General features: G+C 46.4%; 1 protein-coding gene across 3 annotated transcripts in view; it reads right to left on the bottom strand.

Moving 5' to 3' along the window:
- Nucleotides 1-7,470, bottom strand: part of LRRC4B (leucine rich repeat containing 4B) — a 316,729-nt gene extending 309,259 nt beyond the window's left edge. For 2 of the 3 annotated variants that reach the window (XM_063437073.1, XM_063437076.1), the window contains exons 1-2: nt 7,337-7,470; nt 6,595-6,759 (exon numbers count right to left, since the gene is read on the bottom strand). The gene's annotated coding sequence lies outside the window, so the exon portion shown is untranslated. Of the gene's footprint in view, nt 1-6,594; nt 7,272-7,336 lie in introns of those variants that run through there. The other variant, XM_063437075.1, reaches the window with a different exon arrangement.
- Between the last annotated feature and the right edge of the window lie 10,795 nt (nt 7,471-18,265).

The following is an 18,265-nucleotide window of genomic DNA, read 5'->3' as shown; positions in this document are numbered from 1 at the left end:
CCCTCCCATAGTGTTCCCCCCCTCATCCCATAGTGTTCTCCCCCCTCCCATAGTGTCCCCCCCCCCTCCACTTGTTCCATAGTGCACTTTCCCTCCCCTTGTCCCATAATTACTTACCTGTCTTGAAGCGTGGGCCGACTTCACAGAGCGCACCACGGTACAGGAACTTAAATTTCAGGTTCCGGTTTCCGGCGGGACTGAAAGGAAGTGTGCACACTGAGTGCGCACTTCCTTTCAGTCCCGGCGGAAACCGGAACCTGAAATTGAAGTTCCAGTACCGCGGTGCGCGCTGAACACCAGCCCACGCTACAAGACAGGTAAGTAAAGCTTCATATTCGCTCCATAAGACGTACAGACATTTCCCCTCACTTTTAAGGGGGAAAAAAGTGCGTCTTATGGAGCGAAAAATATGTATATCGGTGTATAACACGCACACATCATTTGCCCCCTATTTTCAGGGAGAAAAAGTGTGTGTTATACGCCGATAAATACGGTAATCGATTTAATCTAACAGAACAAGTCGGACTCAAATATCAAAAAGCAAAGCTCATGGAGACTTAATTACGATCATTATTACTCATCCTGGGGTTAATTCCCTAAAATCTGAATTGTAGCAAATTTAAATCCAAATGGGAAACTTTAGGCGAAAGTAGCTGATCTGGAAAAAAATCTACCAACTCAGATATAGTCAAAGTTTGGCTATTTATTCTACAATGTTTAATTCAGATTTGTTTGCTGTAACCCTATGGAACAAGCGCAGCTTAGTGGAAAGGGGCCTGACAGAGCTAGGAGGCGGGCATAGGGGGAAGGCTCCCCGGGATTGGGAGTTGGAATGTTAAGGGGTTGGCCCAGTATAAATAGGCAGCCATTTTAGAATTAGGCACTTTTAATTTGCTTACCTGGCCTAATTTTTCCTTCCCTTCCTCCCTCCCTTGTAAAAGGGTGTAAGGGGTGCTAGCTCCCATTTGGTCACAGCGGCATGGCTAGAGGGAAAAAAGTTAGGGGACAAACAGGCTCTGGGTTAGTTTAAATAGAATAGGGCAGTCAGGCTGTTGGTTAAGAGTTTGGTTAAACGGTTGGTAGGTTTCGAGCTCGGTGGTGACTCAGAACCTGGTGGGTGGTAGGGGTTTTTCGGGTATAACCCTACCATGGTTATTTAACAAAGTGTGACACTTTATATTATGTTTATGATGTTTGATATTATTGTTATTTATCTTATTTATATTTACGAAGAAATATCGGTCATTGTCAGTCATAGTGGCACAGTGTATCAAGGTCAGTCATAGTGGCACATTGTCACAGTCAGTCATAGGGGCACAGTGTCATGGTCAGTCACACGGCACAGTGTTACGTCAGCCATAGTGGCAAAGTGTGATGGACAGTCATAGTGGCACAGTGTTACGTCAGTCTTAGTGGCACAGTGTCACAGTCAGTCATAGTGGCACAGTGGCACAGTCAGTCATAGTGGAACAGTGTCACAGTCAGTCATAGTGGCACAGTGGCACGGTCAGTCATAGTGGCACAGTGTCATAGTTAGAGTGGCACAGTGACAAGGAAAGTCATAGTGGCACAGTGTCACGGTCAGTCATAGTGGCACAGTGTCACGGTCAGTCATAGTGGCACAGTGTTACGGTCAGTCATAGTGGTACAGTGTCACGGTCAGTCATAGTGGCACAGTGTCACGGTCAGTCATAGTGGCACAGTGGCACGGACAGTCATCGTGGCACAGTGGCACAGTCAGTCATAGTGGCACAGTGTTACGGTCAGTCATAGTGGCACAGTGTCACGGTCAGTCATAGTGGTACAGTGTCACGGTCAGTCATAGTGGCACAGTGTTACGGTCAGTCATAGTGGTACAGTGTCACGGTCAGTCATAGTGGCACAGTGGCACGGACAGTCATCGTGGCACAGTGGCACAGTCAGTCATAGTGGCACAGTGTTACGGTCAGTCATAGTGGTACAGTGTCACAATCATCCAAATAATGGCACTGATCATCGAATGCCATTATTTATTCCAGAGGCACTTTCATTCATTGTCACATTGTGTCAGTGCCAACTTTTATTAATTAAATCCAAATGGTAAAATTGTGGTTTCAATAGTTGATCTTGAATAACTCTCTAACTCAGCTATGGTCACAGTTTGACTGCTTCAGCCTACATTTTACAATTCAAATGTCAAATTCTCTAATATTCAGAATTTAGTGAATAACCAGGTTAGTGGCACCCAATGCTTAGATCAATGTCATTGACACTCTTAGTGGTACTGTTGGTATCACCTTTGTATTCTTTCAGTGACACTGTCTCGGTAGCACTGTCACTGTTCGTCTCAGTGGCACTGTCACTGTTTATCTCAGTGACCCTGTCTCAGTAGCACTGACACTGTTTGTCTCAGTGGCCCTGTCTCAACAGTACTGTCACTGTTTGTCTCAGTGGTGTCTCAGTGGCACTGTCACTGTTTGTCTCAGGGGCACTGTCACTGTTTGTCTCAGTGGTCCTGTCTCAGTAGCACTGTCACTGTTTGTCTCAGTGGCACTGTCACTGTTTGTCTCAGTGGCCCTGTCTCAGTAGCACTGTCACTGTTTATCTCAGTAGCACTGTCACTGTGGTCTCAGTGGCCCTTTATCAGTTGTACTGTCAATGTTTGTCTCAGTAGCACTGTCACTGTGGTCTCAGTGGCCCTGTCTCAGTAGTACTGTCACTGTTTGTCTCAGTAGCACTGTCACTGTGGTCTCAGTGGCCCTGTCTCAGTAGTACTGTCACTGTTTGTCTCAGTGGAAATGTGTCACTGTTATCTCAGTATCAAAGATCCTTAGTGTCATTAATAGCACTTCCACTGTTAGTGTTACTGCTTGTCTCTGTCACTGTCATTGTTATCATTACTGTGTCACTGTCCTTCTTAGAGGCACTGCCAGTGTCATATAACTGTAAATCACTGTGTCACTATCACTTTGACTGTCAAACTATATAACGATACAGTATTTATCTGTGTCACTCTGTCAATACATCACTGTTTATTACATTGTCACTGTCACTCTTAATGTCAATACATCACTCCTTTTGCCACTGTCACACTCAGCCTTATCGTGTCACTGTTAACCTTCGTGGCACTGCTAATGTCACGGCATCTCGCTGTCAAAGTATCAGAGTTATATCTCAGTGTCACTGTCACATTCAGCCTTATCGTGTCACTGTTAACCTTCGTGGCACTGCTAATGTCACGGCATCTCGCTGTCAAAGTATCAGAGTTATAGCTCAGTGTCACTGTCACACTCAGCCTTATCGTGTCACTGTTATCCTTCGGGGCACTGCTAATGTCACTGTATCTCGCTGTCAAAGTATCAGAGTTATATCTCAGTGTCACTGTCACACTCAGCCTTATAGTGCCACTGTTATCCTTAGTGGCACTGCTAATGTCACGGCATCTCGCTGTCAAAGTATCAGAGTTATATCTCAGTGTCACTGTCACACTCAGCCTTATCGTGTCACTGTTATCCTTAGTGGCACTGCTAATGTCATGGTATCTCGCTGTCAAAGTATCAGAGTTATATCTCAGTGTCACTGTCACATTCAGCTTTATCGTGTCACTGTTATCCTTAGTGGCACTGCTAATGTCACGGCATCTCGCTGTCAAAGTATCAGAGTTATATCTCAGTGTCACTGTCACATTCAGCCTTATCGTGTCACTGTTATCCTTCGGGGCACTGCTAATGTCACTGTATCTCGCTGTCAAAGTATCAGAGTTATATCTCAGTGTCACTGTCACACTCAGCCTTATCGTGTCACTGTTATCCTTAGTGGCACTGCTAATGTCACTGTATCTCGCTGTCAAAGTATCAGAGTTATATCTCAGTGTCACTGTCACACTTGCTGCCACCATATTCCCGTTTATCTCACTGTCACTCTTACTTTCTAAGTATCACTGTTTATCTCAGTGTCACTGTCACTCTTAATGTCAACACATCACAGTTTATCTCGGTGTCACTGTCACTCTGTGAAACACTGTCACATTGTCACTGCCAATGTCACTGTAACACTTCCAGCGGGAATAAAGTAAGACAGTCAGAGAAAGACAGCCCACCATAATTATAACTATTACATGCACATCTATGCAAATTCCTGCGATAAAATGTCACCCTTTGAACTGTTACCCACATGTAGTTTTTAATTTGAGTCTCTAAAACAAAGAGCATCTCGTAGCTTATAAGACACTTGAGTAGGCTGAGCTGTATGTTCAGTAATTGCTCCGAGCTGACCTTTGCTTGTTAACTCCTTAATCCCAGGAGATATTTGTGATGAAGTCCTGTGGTTGGGCTCTGATGACAACATGGCCTTTAGAGAGTTACACAATACTTTAATGTTAATGAGCTGAGTTACAGTCAATTCATTCCTTGTCTTTAGCCTTTTGGATTTGCTTTCCCTGTGTTAATGCAAATCCGGGGTCCCTTTAACAAACAGTCTGAAGGCTTCCAGGTTAAGAATATAAATGAGATAATTGTGTGAGACTGCCAATCACTTGCTCCTGCTGTTCTTAGGATTAAATAACCTTTATCAGTGAATTCTCCAGAACATTAAGTTTTTTGACACTATGACACACTTGGCAAGCCATGTTCATGTACAGAAAACAGAGAGGGGGAGGCAATGTGTTAATCCACTTCTGTGTACGTCTCTCCTACAATATTTGCTCACTGACTCCTTGGAATGTAATTGCCTTTTCTGTATGTCTGAGGAACGCGGCTGAATAATGTCCCTGGGCTCCTCACTCTGTATTCTGTGCAAGTCATTTGCAGACTTTGTGCCATTAACTGCACAGGGTCACTAGAAAGCTATTCTGTGTGAGTGTGAGATTGATTGCATGGGCTTTGACTGCACAGGACTTGTCAATGTGTAAGAATGCCGAGCGTTAGCCCAGCTGGCCATGGGCAGGACACGGACAGAATGGTAGCTTTGTCTTTCTTGCCAGGGTTGCAATTCTCAGATACCTGCAGGAAATGCCTAAACATCAATGAATCCATGGGAAAGGAGAGTTTAAAATGGTTGTAACAATGATCCAACATCAGGGGGGACAATAACTCTTCCAAACAAGGGGATGTTACGTGGAGGAGTAGGCATTGGCTAAGTTGTAAAAATCGTGTTCCATTTTGTCCAGTGTGAAGACGCTGGTCCAATTATTTAAACATAAAGCAAATAATGATTCTCGCTGTCTAGAAATGCTATTCTGGCAAACTAAAAAAAAAAAAAAAAAAAAGTCAAGTTCTAGAGAAAAGAAACAAGAATTAAAATTGTTATTGTGTATTTATCCAGAGAGAAATCTGGTTGCCATTTGGAAGTCAAGAAGAATTTTATTATTTCTTTTTGAAGTTAAAATTGGGAATAATTTTCTCACGTTTTGATGTATATATATATATATATATATATATATATATATATATATATGTTTTTTTTTTTTTGGGGGGGAGGTTTTCTTTGTTTTTGCTTGGGGTGGGTTTCAACAACAGCAATATGAACACACAAAATGTTGAACCTGGTGGATGTGAATCCTATTGCGCCTAGATTGCCATGTTACCATATTTCTGTGTTATGGGATAGCTACACGTGTAGTGTTATATACTACAAATTATATATCTCACGTGCTAAAAGCAATTAATAAGCCATCTGATGAGCATTCCTTATGTGAAAACACCCAAATTCATATTTAAGTATTTCAACGCTTGACTAGCATACTGACAAAGTTTCATCTTAAAGACTTCCCCAGAAGACCAAACATGCGATTTTCAAGAAGCCAGTTCAGTTCAAACATTCTTCATACAATGTATATGGCAGCATGCCTGTTTTAACTACAAATCCACATTTCAAAACTGTTAATCTAGCTCTTTGAAGCGTTTGGGAATATCAAAAATGATCAATTTTATTACCATTAGCTTTCAAGGAAGAAAACACATGTTTAAGTATCATTTTAACATAAGTATGATTACTTCCAAATTATTTACAGGTTTACGAACGTTGATATTTCATGACACAGATGTTTTTTTCAAGTCTATTACGTTTCAATGAGAGTCGAATACTCCTATAGACATGAAAATACTCTTGAAATATTCAGTTCATCAACTGGTCATTGATACTATCCATTCCTGCTCAGACATACCCAACAGATACATAGGTCTCTAGAATGTATCCAAACTTCCAATGGAATGTTTTTAAAAACACATAACGGACTCTTAATAAATTAAGGACATTTTCGATTTATGGAGGGAAAGAAATCACAAAAACCTATCATTTTCAATAGAACTTGATGCATCTTGTCTTAATGTGCACATGGATACTGTCCTGACACCAATTTCTACTCCACATCTCACCACCACCATCCAAGACTGAATGTACAGACTGCAAGGAGCTGAAGCCAATGGAGTCTACATTGCAACATCTCTTCAATGTCATGTGATGCAAATATTATACCGTCGTATACTGACCATTAGAGAACGTCATGTTCTAATGTGACATTTTGTATCGTCTCTTGTCTTCTAACACGTTAATGAGAAAATATCGTCCTTCCTTTCCAAGTGCAAATGCCATAATAGGACATGGATGTCTACTTACTGTTTGTAGGAGTCCAGGCTGCTGTCAAGCCACCAATAGCATAACATCCCAGCTCGCCCTCTGCAATTTATCATTCAATCAGTGTTCCAGCTCCGGCTGTCCAGGGGCTTTGTCTTGTGGTGGGGACCAGTTCACAGGGTAAAGCATAGACTGCAGACCAGGAGTCTTTAGAAGACAAGCAGATACAGGGAATTGGTGGAAGAACTCATACACTTTTGTACATTGTGTTCTGCTCACATCCTATTTTAATTACTGCTCACCCTCTGATACAATGAGAGAGGCTCTGACTCACAGGCAGAGGGTAACAAAAAAAAAATCTTAATTAGCACATGGTCTGTATTTCAAACAGGGCTGAAGGTGTAAGTTACTGCAAGCATCCTTCCTCCGCTGTTTTTTTTTCCTCAGCTCTTTTGATGGTGCATAGCATTTGTAAAACCTAAGATGGACATGTTCTGAATACTAATACATTGGCTGCCAGTGAGGAATTAATGTGAAAAGCAAAAAAAATTCTTGAGCAGTAGCGAAGAAGGATTCAGGAAAACAGGAGAGGAGGAGAACCCGAATGAAAACAGAGGGTGAAACAGAGAGAGAGCGAGCTAGAGAGACTGAAATGATGGCGAGGAGAGAAAAGTGTTCAGTGGGAAAATAATAACACTGGGAAAAGGGGGGGCAAGGGGAATGGGAGCATGGAGGAAAAAGCTACAGATATGGAAGGCAGAAAAATACACAGAAACATCTTTACCCTTCCAGAAATTCCTCCATCAGGTGAAACTGAGAGATGCAAGAATGCAGATGTTGCAAATAGTGTCATTGATTAATTGATCTCCGGGATTACATCTGCAATGTAATTAAGTGGCTAGTTTCAAGATTGTGGTCCCTACGCATCTGCACATGTGCTAAAACAAGCGGGGAGGAGACACAGCTCTGCCTAATCTGCTGTCACACAGACCAGAAATCTTCCCATTTATTAGGGCCCTTATCCAGCACAGAGTGATGGGGTGGCGGGGGGAGCGGGGGGTTACTGGGGGCAGTTGACCTTTTTTCGTGCACCTTAGCCTCGGGTCAAGCTTTTTCCGTGGGCTCCAGAGCGATACATTACAGCTATCTAGAGTGATATAGTAAAGATGTGACAATTATGGGTGACCTTTCTCTTTATCTATAAAACACACATGTGATTGGTTGATATCAGTGGGGACAGAACTTTGCTGTATTTCACACATTTGACATTAAAATGCTAATTATTTACCTTTCAGTTTGACGCCATGTCAATATGCACTTTATTCTACAGTATTACATTGGTGTAATGGCTCTGAATCCCCCCATACTCCCACCCTATGTCATCAATAACAGAAATAAACAGTATATTTTGCAGGAGCTAGTATAGCCTCCCTCGGCATACATCGCAATTTAAACTTGAATAAAGACATTTAATCCGCTGTTTAATGTATACATTGTTTGAAGTCTGCCTCATCATATTTGCTTTGTAATGTCTTCAGTTATAATGCGTATATATTACTTTTTATGAGGAATGAGGCTAAAACATAAAATTTTAAAACAAACAAAGAAAAAGAAACTAGTTAATTTCATTGAAAAGAAATACAGCGTATTGGGCTTAGTTTGTTAGAGAGCATTGGCAATTTTATTGCCAATAAAGTTATGTTATTTTGCCATTTACTAACAGTTCGGGAGTCCCGAGTGAAATCAGACTTAGCAGCTGGCATTAGGAAATACTCTCAAAATTTTTTAATATTTTCTGGTATGTATACTACTATTCACATGAAAACACGAAAGGCACTGGAAGGATGCTCTAATGTGCAATGAACCTTTTCAGTTTCACAGTAATATTTTCTGATGTAAATTCTATGGTTCACGTAAAAAAGGAAAAGTATCTGTGTCAACACTAAAACACATGTAGTACAAAAAACGCAGTGCAATGTACTATTACACTGATACAAAGGTAATAAATCACATCTCTGGGACCTGAGGCCCCAGTACGCAACAGGACAGAGTCCACTCGCTGTGCTCTTCTCCGGGCGCCATGAGGCCGCGAGTGCAACAGTGGTCGGGTTTAGGCCGGCCCTTCGTGTTTCCTGGATTTTGCGGGCTGCGCAGTGGACCGTGGCAGCCCAATCACCATCCCCAGTGTGGCGGAACACACCTCGCCACTGGACATTGGAGGGGCCTGGCTGCCTGCCTCTTACCCGCTGACTATGGCCCCTGGAAAACTGGTACATTTAAAGATTTATATTTGGGCTTGTTATACTGTATATTGCTGCTACTGGCCCTTTTAACAGCATCTATGGACACATTGGGACTTTTGGGACTACTGTCCCTTTAAGACTGTGAAGCATATCCTAGTGTACAGCCTGTAATATTATATATGTATTTATATATGTGTTAAGTTTAACCTGGTTGATTTGTATGCAGCATTCATCTGATTGTTCGGTAGAATCACTCCATTCATTATATTGAGTGAAACTACCGAACAACCAGACCACCCAGGAAAAAGTGTGCCTCCAATTACAGTTTGCAACAATGTTGCAAACGGGTAATTGACAATCCGTGCAGTGTGGTCTTTGTCCTCTGGGTGGCCGCCATTCAGGAAACTAACACGTGGCGGCGGCCATCTTTAACTACCGAACAGCGGTGTTTTGCCGTCGAGTGTCTGGAACTGAAATCGGACACTTGACTAGGCAAGCACCGCTGAGACCTCCAGACTTCCAGGATTTCGTATAGAAACTACCGAATGACCCGCCGTTCGGTAGAAAGAACCCCTCAAACAAGGGAATTCATTCAAACCCTCTCCAGGCTATATAACACAGGCAATTCGCCTGTTTTCATTCCCTTGTTTGTGACCGACCGCAGGGCCAAAATGCATGGAACTGTTTTCGGATACTTTACCCATGCGGTCGGTCAAAACTTTGCCTGCTCATAACTCCCGAACCCCTGGTCCGATCTGGGTGATTTTTGAGTATGTTGCTCACCCAGATCAGGGCTATCAGGGGATACCTGTTTTAGGGGTGTATCATATGTATTTGGGGTACATCCAGGAATTGGGGAAAAGTGTGTACTATATAATTGGATTAAGTGTTAATCTAAGGGGAGGAAATGTGTGGGAGGTACATCTATGTGATTGGTCAATATCATCCTCCCCCTGGGAGTGTCCTGTATGTACCTGTTTGTGAATAAAAGCCAGGCTGGATGAGCCAGTCCAGAGTTCCTGTTTTAACCTCAAAGTGATGTGTCGTCTCATTATTGGGGGAAGGATTTATTGTATGCTGTTCCAGTTTGACTGCTAGGAGTGGAAACCTATTTGCATGGTTTGTCCTATTCGGCTGTATACAGCATTCATATGCTTGGGAGAATTTAAAGGTTTCTCGGATTCGGTGATTATGGTGTCTGCCAGAGTGCTTGGAGTCCTCAGGAAGCACTAGGAGCATCCATTAACGGAGGTACCAAGTCGGGGTGCCAGGTGATCCGTTACATTGGTGGCAAGCGGTGGGATGGCGTCCTGGTGTGAGAGGAACAACACCCTGGAGACACAGGAATTATTATGGAGTGGCATAGAACCAGCGAGTCCCTGGACAGTGCTCCAGGTGGAAGAGGAGTTTAACCGGAGGTTACAGAACCTCTTAGCACCACTGGTAAAGCCAATAGTAGAGGCAACCAGGTTGGACTGCAGTGACAGCGCACGACAAGAGATGTGGGAAGAAACCCTAGAGGGTGTCCAGCGTTGGCGAGGGGAGCGTCTTCCCAGCAAGGAGCAGCGGTTACAAGGTAGAGTGGCCCTACGGATACCTATGCTGGGAGAACAGGCTCAGGAGGAATGGGTGATGCAACTTGATTCACTGGCATGGAGAGAACTGGGTCTCGAGGACGCATACCAAGCGCTACGTTGGTACGCGGTTCAGCGGGTGCCTGGAATGGCCAAATTTGGCAAACCCGAGGGCGAGGATTATAATGGCCCTGGCTTATTATGGGGGACATTTGCAGAACCAGAATTTGGGAGTGCGGCAGAGTCACGGCTTTGGGACATATTTGACTACAGAGAAGCCGTGCTGGATCTCCCTATGGCCGAGGACCTAAGGCCAGACTTGACTGAACTGGCTGTCCAGGAATGGGAGCTGGAGCAGGATTACCAACACCTGTTCAGCGCCAGTCAGTTACCATATACCCCACAAGTACCACCAGAGCAGTGGGAGATCGAACAGAATTATGCGGACTTATATGATCCAGTGACACCGCCTGTCTCTAACCTGATGGGGCTTCTGGACTGTACACCATTGGGAGCGGTGAGTTTTGTTCCCCCTCCCCAACAACTAAGCCCGCCAGTAGGAGACCTGCATTTAGTACCTCCTACTGCCCAACCAGCCCCAGAAATGGGGGACCTTATCGACTGGTCCTGGGAAGACCCACAGATGGCAGGTGGAGATGGGACCGTGGTCTCTCTGCCGGCCCTACAGGGAGGCTGGGCAGTTGGCCCAGATCCCCAGCGGCAGTGTGTATTACAGGGGGCTGAAGGTGCCATCCTTGCTCCCCAGCGGCAGCCTAACACACCAAGGGGAGACAGTAAGCCCCACACCAGCACAGATGGGACCGTGGTCTCTGTGCCCAAGCTACCGGGAGCTGAAGGAGATGTTCTTGCTCCCCAGCGGCCGTCTACGGTTCAGGGAGAGGGGTTTGTTGTTTCCTCTCCCCAGCGGCAGCACAGCTCACCAAGGGGAGACAGTAAGCCCCTCACCAGCACAGATGGGACCGTGGTCTCTGTGCCCAAGTTACAGGGAGCTGAAGGAGCCGTCCTTGCTCCCCAGCGGCAGTCTATGGTTCAGGGAGAGGAGTTTGTCATCCCCTCTCCCCAGCGGCAGCTTAGCACACCAAGGGGAGACAGTAAACCCCACAACCGTGCAGATGGGACCGTAGTCTCTGCACCTACACCACTGGGGATAGGGACAGTCGGTCCTAGTCCACAACAGCCAGACAAAATATCGGAAGGGGAGACAGTCGTTTTTCCCCAACCACAGCTGTGTTCAACCAGGGGAGAGGACACCCTGGTTACTTTTTCCCCAAGCCTTGGACTTACAACTGGACACGAGTGGCAGGGGGCCATCTGGACAACTACCCCCTGTAAGGACAGCCAGCCGACTATCAGAGCCCCAGACCGACTGGAGGTCTGGAGTCTGGATAGTCTAAATGGGAAAGGGGAGAAATGTGGCGGAACACACCTCGCCACTGGACATTGGAGGGGCCTGGCTGCCTGCCTCTTACCCGCTGACTATGGCCCCTGGAAAACTGGTACATTTAAAGATTTATATTTGGGCTTGTTATACTGTATATTGCTGCTACTGGCCCTTTTAACAGCATCTATGGACACATTGGGACTTTTGGGACTACTGTCCCTTTAAGACTGTGAAGCATATCCTAGTGTACAGCCTGTAATATTATATATGTATTTATATATGTGTTAAGTTTAACCTGGGTGATTTGTATGCAGCATTCATCTGATTGTTCGGTAGAATCACTCCATTCATTATATTGAGTGAAACTACCGAACAACCAGACCACCCAGGAAAAAGTGTGCCTCCAATTACAGTTTGCAACAATGTTGCAAACGGGTAATTGACAATCCGTGCAGTGTGGTCTTTGTCCTCTGGGTGGCCGCCATTCAGGAAACTAACACGTGGCGGCGGCCATCTTTAACTACCGAACAGCGGTGTTTTGCCGTCGAGTGTCTGGAACTGAAATCGGACACTTGACTAGGCAAGCACCGCTGAGACCTCCAGACTTCCAGGATTTCGTATAGAAACTACCGAATGACCCGCCGTTCGGTAGAAAGAACCCCTCAAACAAGGGAATTCATTCAAACCCTCTCCAGGCTATATAACACAGGCAATTCGCCTGTTTTCATTCCCTTGTTTGTGACCGACCGCAGGGCCAAAATGCATGGAACTGTTTTCGGATACTTTACCCATGCGGTCGGTCAAAACTTTGCCTGCTCATAACTCCCGAACCCCTGGTCCGATCTGGGTGATTTTTGAGTATGTTGCTCACCCAGATCAGGGCTATCAGGGGATACCTGTTTTAGGGGTGTATCATATGTATTTGGGGTACATCCAGGAATTGGGGAAAAGTGTGTACTATATAATTGGATTAAGTGTTAATCTAAGGGGAGGAAATGTGTGGGAGGTACATCTATGTGATTGGTCAATATCATCCTCCCCCTGGGAGTGTCCTGTATGTACCTGTTTGTGAATAAAAGCCAGGCTGGATGAGCCAGTCCAGAGTTCCTGTTTTAACCTCAAAGTGATGTGTCGTCTCATTATTGGGGGAAGGATTTATTGTATGCTGTTCCAGTTTGACTGCTAGGAGTGGAAACCTATTTGCATGGTTTGTCCTATTCGGCTGTATACAGCATTCATATGCTTGGGAGAATTTAAAGGTTTCTCGGATTCGGTGATTATGGTGTCTGCCAGAGTGCTTGGAGTCCTCAGGAAGCACTAGGAGCATCCATTAACGGAGGTACCAAGTCGGGGTGCCAGGTGATCCGTTACACCCAGCATCCCCATCCATCCAGGGGATACCACCATCCCCAGCGTCCACCTCCATCCAAGCCACTGGGAGGGTAAGTAGGCTGAGGGTTAGCAGCTAGGGGGCTCTTGCTCTGTGTAAGGGGTTGCGGGGGTAGGGCATGTATCCTGCAATACAGGGCTCAGTTTACCTGGTAGTAAGTGAGTCTGACAGGCCCCCCCTTCCCCACCTACTTCCCCTTCTGTCTCTCCTGGGCCTGTCTCTAGGCAGCTTACCTCTAACACCTCCAGGGCTGGCCCTTCAAATGCTGGGGTGGGTGGGATGGGATCTCACTTACCTCTCCTGTTTTCACAAGTCCCTCCTGAGCAGCTTCTCATCCGGTCTTCCACTGCTGTGAATGGTGATGTCAATCCGGTGGTTTCGGTTGCCATTCATACGACCCAGCCTGTTGATCCTGGCTTGGCTTCACTGCTGCCCACTACTCCTGCAACCACCGGTGAGTATTCAGCTGTGGGGGGCAGGGTGGGGGAGGGTAGTGGGGGCACAGGCGCTTGTGGGGTACATGAATGGGGTAACTCGGTTAGGAGCATGAGGGGGTTCTTGGAAACCTGGGAGCATAACAATCAGGTGGCATCTAAGCTGCCTGCTTTTGTGGATAGCCAGATATGGATGGGCAGGGTGGGTGGTAGCCCTGAGGTCATTGCATTGTCTCCATCAACCGAGGAGGTTCCCGTTTCGGGCCCTGCTCCCGTGTTGCCAGTCGCTCCACCTGTACTTCCGGTGTTGGTGACCGAACAGCCTGTGGCTGCAGTGTCAGCATGTGGCTGCAGTGTCAGCCCTCTGCAATGAGGTGGCCCCGGCCACCCATGGGGCGACGTACATGTGTTTGTCAGGCCCACTGGGTCTGCACTTGGGTGGTGGTGGTACAACGAGCAGTTCCACCAGCGTTTGACGGTTCACCCGTCCACAGGGTGGGACCAAATGGATATTGGTCTCTGGCTGGCGATAATGACTCACCCTGCTTCACACCAGGGGGCCTCTCTGCTTCACCCTCCGCGTTGGCTGGTCAGCGCAGATTGGGCTGTTGCTGGCAATACACTGATAGCCATTGCAAGTGGGGCGCTGGCTGTAAATTCACGCATCAGTGCTCAGGATGCGGGGAATCCCATCCTGCATCCTGCTGCTTCAAGCGGGGTAAGTCTGGGGACAAGGGGGAGGCTATGGGTGCGTAAGGCGAGGACACCCATGGACGTTGGTGTGCTGCTCCCCTGGCTAAACCTTTATAGAAATAGGAAGGTTAGATTGCTTCATTTATCACATCCTCATGGGGGCTCGTTAAATGATGATATCGCAGCTGAGCTGTGTAGAGATTCAAATTCAAATTTTGAGGTGCAATACTGTGTGGACCTGTGCCTCCCAATGGGGTGCTCTATTTTGTGCTTCTATTTTGAGTGTTTTAGCTTGTTTTTGGAGTGGGTGGTGCGGGAGGAGTCGAGTCGCGATTCCATCCTTCATTACCTTGACGATTTTTTGTGCGTCGGTCCCGCCTTTTCTCCTGTGTGCGCTCAGCTTCTTCAGTCTATCGCTGATGTTACATGTTCCTTTCTTGTCCTGCTGGCCCCGGACAAGACAGTGGGCCCTACGACATCTTTGAGCTTTCTCAGGATCGAGACTGATTCAGTCATAGGGGAGTGCAACTTACCTGCAGACAAGGTGGGGAATATGTGTGGGGCAGTCGAGGCTGCGTGGGGCCTCCAGAAGATTACTTTGCAGTGGCTACAGTTGCTCTTAGGCAGATTGAATTTTGTGTGTAGGATAATTCCTATGAGCAAGGTCTTCAATAGGCATTTGGCAGCAGCAACGTCGGGGCTTGGGAAGCCACTGCACTTTGGGAGGCTTTGGCGGTGTCTTCTCAATGGGTATAATGGCAGATCCTACTGGCGGCAGCCACAGGTTCTGAATTCCAAACTCATCTATTTACAGATGGGGCGGGTTCAGTGGGTTTTTGTGCCATCCTGGATACACACTGGTGTGCGGAGTCCTGGCCGGAGTCCTTGCATATGAAAGGTCTGAATAGGAACCTGGCATTCCTGGAACTGTTCCCGATTGTGGTGGAGGTTTACCTGTGGGGGACCTTTCTTCAGGATTGGAGTGTCGTGTTCCACTGCGATAACCTGGGGGTGGTCTTAGCCATTAACAACTTGTTGGATCCCCCCCCCCCCCCGGTGGTTTAAGCTTTTGAGTCTTTTGGTGTTGCGCTGCTTTTCCTTAAATGTTACTTGTAGCGCTGTGCACCTCCCGGGCATTAAGAACATAACAGCAGATGCCCTTTCTCGTTCACAGTGGCAGACATTTTGGGCAGCCTCGCCAAAAGCGAACGCGGAGGGTTCCCCTTGCCCAGCGGAACTGTGGTACCTTGGTCTGAACGGGTGAGGGCTTGGATCCGGTCATCGGTGTCGGATGTCACTTGGGCTCGCTATGGTAAGGGATGAGGGAAATGGTTAGCCTTTGAACGGCTTGGTTGATGACCAGATTCAGGGTCTCTTGCAAATTCTGTGGTTTTGGGAAGCTTTGGGGTGTTTGCCAGCGGCGGTCTCTGCGAAATTATCGGGTCTCAGCTTTTGGTTTAAGTTAACCAGGGTGTCCAACGTCACCAAGGACTACATGGTCACCTTGGCAATGAGGGATTGGCGGAGGGGGCCTAGGGTGCCTGACTCCCGTAGGCCGGTCTCCAGGGCATTACTGTTGGGTATTGTAATGGTCCTACCTCGAGTTTGCTTTTAGGACTTCGAAGTGTGGTTGTTCCAAGTGGCATTCATGTTTGCCTTCTTTGGGGCTCTACGGGTTGGAGAGCTGCTTAGTCCCCATAAACAAGTGTTGGGTGGAATTCTAATTACGAACGTTTCGTGTGTGGAAGGGGTAATTCGATTCCTGCTGTGGCGCTCTAAAACCGATGTTCTTGGTCGTGGGGTTTGGGTTACAATTCAGGCAATTCCAGGGTCCAGTGCGTGCCTTGTATCTTGCTTCCAAAGGTATTGTGCCATTTGCCTGCAGTCTCTGGGCCCTTTGTTGATCCACGGTCTTCTTATCCAGGTTTCAATTTATTAGGGTCTTTCAGATGGCGCTGGAGTTGCTTGGCATTCCAGGGAAGGAGTTCAAGAGTCACTCCTTCCGAATTGGGGGGGCATTGGAAGCTTCTCTATTGTGTTTCTCCAAACAGGCCATCCAGAAGATTGGTAGATGGGAGTCTAGCAGGTTTTGTGCGCCTGACCGGGATGATTGCGTTTCCCCCTGCTGACAGTTCTGGTTAGTCAGACATTTCTATGTATATTGGGCCCATCTTCGTGCGGGGGTTCGACCTGGTGGGACCCATCTTGGCCTTTTCATGGAGTCGGCAGACATCAGGTGGTTTGGGACTAAGGGTATGCGATGTGTACAGCTGCTTCCAGAAGTAATCCAGCTTGCTAGTCTGCTGGGTGTCACGATTGTGATGGTAATACACCTTGGGGGTAATGATTTGGGAGCACAGGGATTTGGGAGCACAGGCCAGTGTGGGTCTGGGGGACATGATTAAGCGGGACCTGGTGCGCTTAATGTTGTTGTTTCCAAGGGTTTGCTTAGTGTGGTCTGAGATGGTGGCCCGCAATTATTGGAGGGTTTCCAAGTTTGCACTGCCTACTGGGGGTCTCACTGTTCTGCACCACATTATCTAACGGAATGCGGTGGTCTATTTTTCTTACCGATGTGGGCCTCAATTTATTTAATTTGGCTTTGCAGGACGTTCTCGAGTAGGCTATAGTTTTGACGGGGGGTCGCGCCCGTTGATTTAGGGGTAAAGCAACGGGACTAGTGGCGGGTAAGGTCCTTGCCAATCTGGGTTGGAGCAAGAGTACATGGGGAAAGAAGGAAGGTCGGGGCTGATCCCTCCCCTAACCTCTGGTAAATGGTTGGACAAACGGACGTGCCCACTGAGCCAAAAGGCCGGCTAGTGGTTGGCATGGTGGTAAGGTAAGGCCAAGTTGGAGGCCAGTTGGTGGTTAGGATGAGGGGTGAGGGAAGGCACCCAGGATTATTCATGATTGGTGCTGGGATGGGTTGGCAAATACAAGTCTGCGGTTAAATTGTATATCATGTTGACATGGTAAATAAGTTGTTATTTATTGGTTAATTATACCTGTTAAATTAAAAATAAAGCTATGGCCTGTTTATACCACAAATATGTCTCAGGTTTTATTTGGGGAGGATGGATGGTAAGTCGCATTACACAGTACCCACTACCTGCACACATGAGGGTGCCGTGGCTGTAAACAGAAAATACATTTTACATTTTATCCTCCAAAGAATAGGCATGCATTCAGTTAAAGAGAAGCTATCGTGCCAGGACTAAAAAGTTGTATTCTTAGCACTATAGTACCCTCTACCCCATCCCCCCCCCCCTACCCACACCCATGCTGAAAGGGTTAAAACCCCTTTTGTCACTTACTTAATTCCAGCACTAATGTCGTCTCTGCTCCTCCTCTGCCGACGGGGGTACCTAATACGCATGCGCGGCATTTGCCGTAAAGCATTAGGACTTCTCCCTAGGAAAACAATGAATCTATGCTTCCCTATGGGGTTTTAGCCGATGCTGCGTGTCCGTGCAGAGCGTGAGGACATCCAGCGTCAGTTAGGTGACCAAACGTCCACTAAGGACCACCCAGAAGCGCCTCTAGTGGCAGTCTGGTAGACAGGTGAAGTTAACCCTGTGAGATAATTATTATTGCAGTTTCTCAATACCAGCAGTAATTACAATTGCAGGGTTAAACTGATAGGGGCATTGCACCCACACCACGTCAATGAGCTGAAGTGGTCTGGGTGTCTATTGTGTCCTTTTAATACGGTTATGGCAACAACAAAAAAAGGGACAAATCACTTAAAAAAAAGGCAAAAACTAGATTCAATACTTTGATAAATATCCCTCCAAATCTCTTAGAACCCTGTCCACACTATTATCATTACCAATATTACAGAGATTATACTGACTCACTATTTGTAGTCCTAATCCCCTTCGCTCTCTATTAACTTTAGCAGTATCTTTAAATGTACTCAGCCAGATCAATTCATTGATTACCAAATGTATAGGTCCAATCATTATATGTGCAAATTA

This window comes from Pelobates fuscus, chromosome 11 (genome assembly GCF_036172605.1).
Source record: "Pelobates fuscus isolate aPelFus1 chromosome 11, aPelFus1.pri, whole genome shotgun sequence".
Classification (NCBI taxonomy): Eukaryota; Metazoa; Chordata; class Amphibia; order Anura; family Pelobatidae; genus Pelobates; species Pelobates fuscus.
Note: the sequence above shows the minus strand (reverse complement) of the source record. Positions and strands in the feature narration are given on the sequence as shown.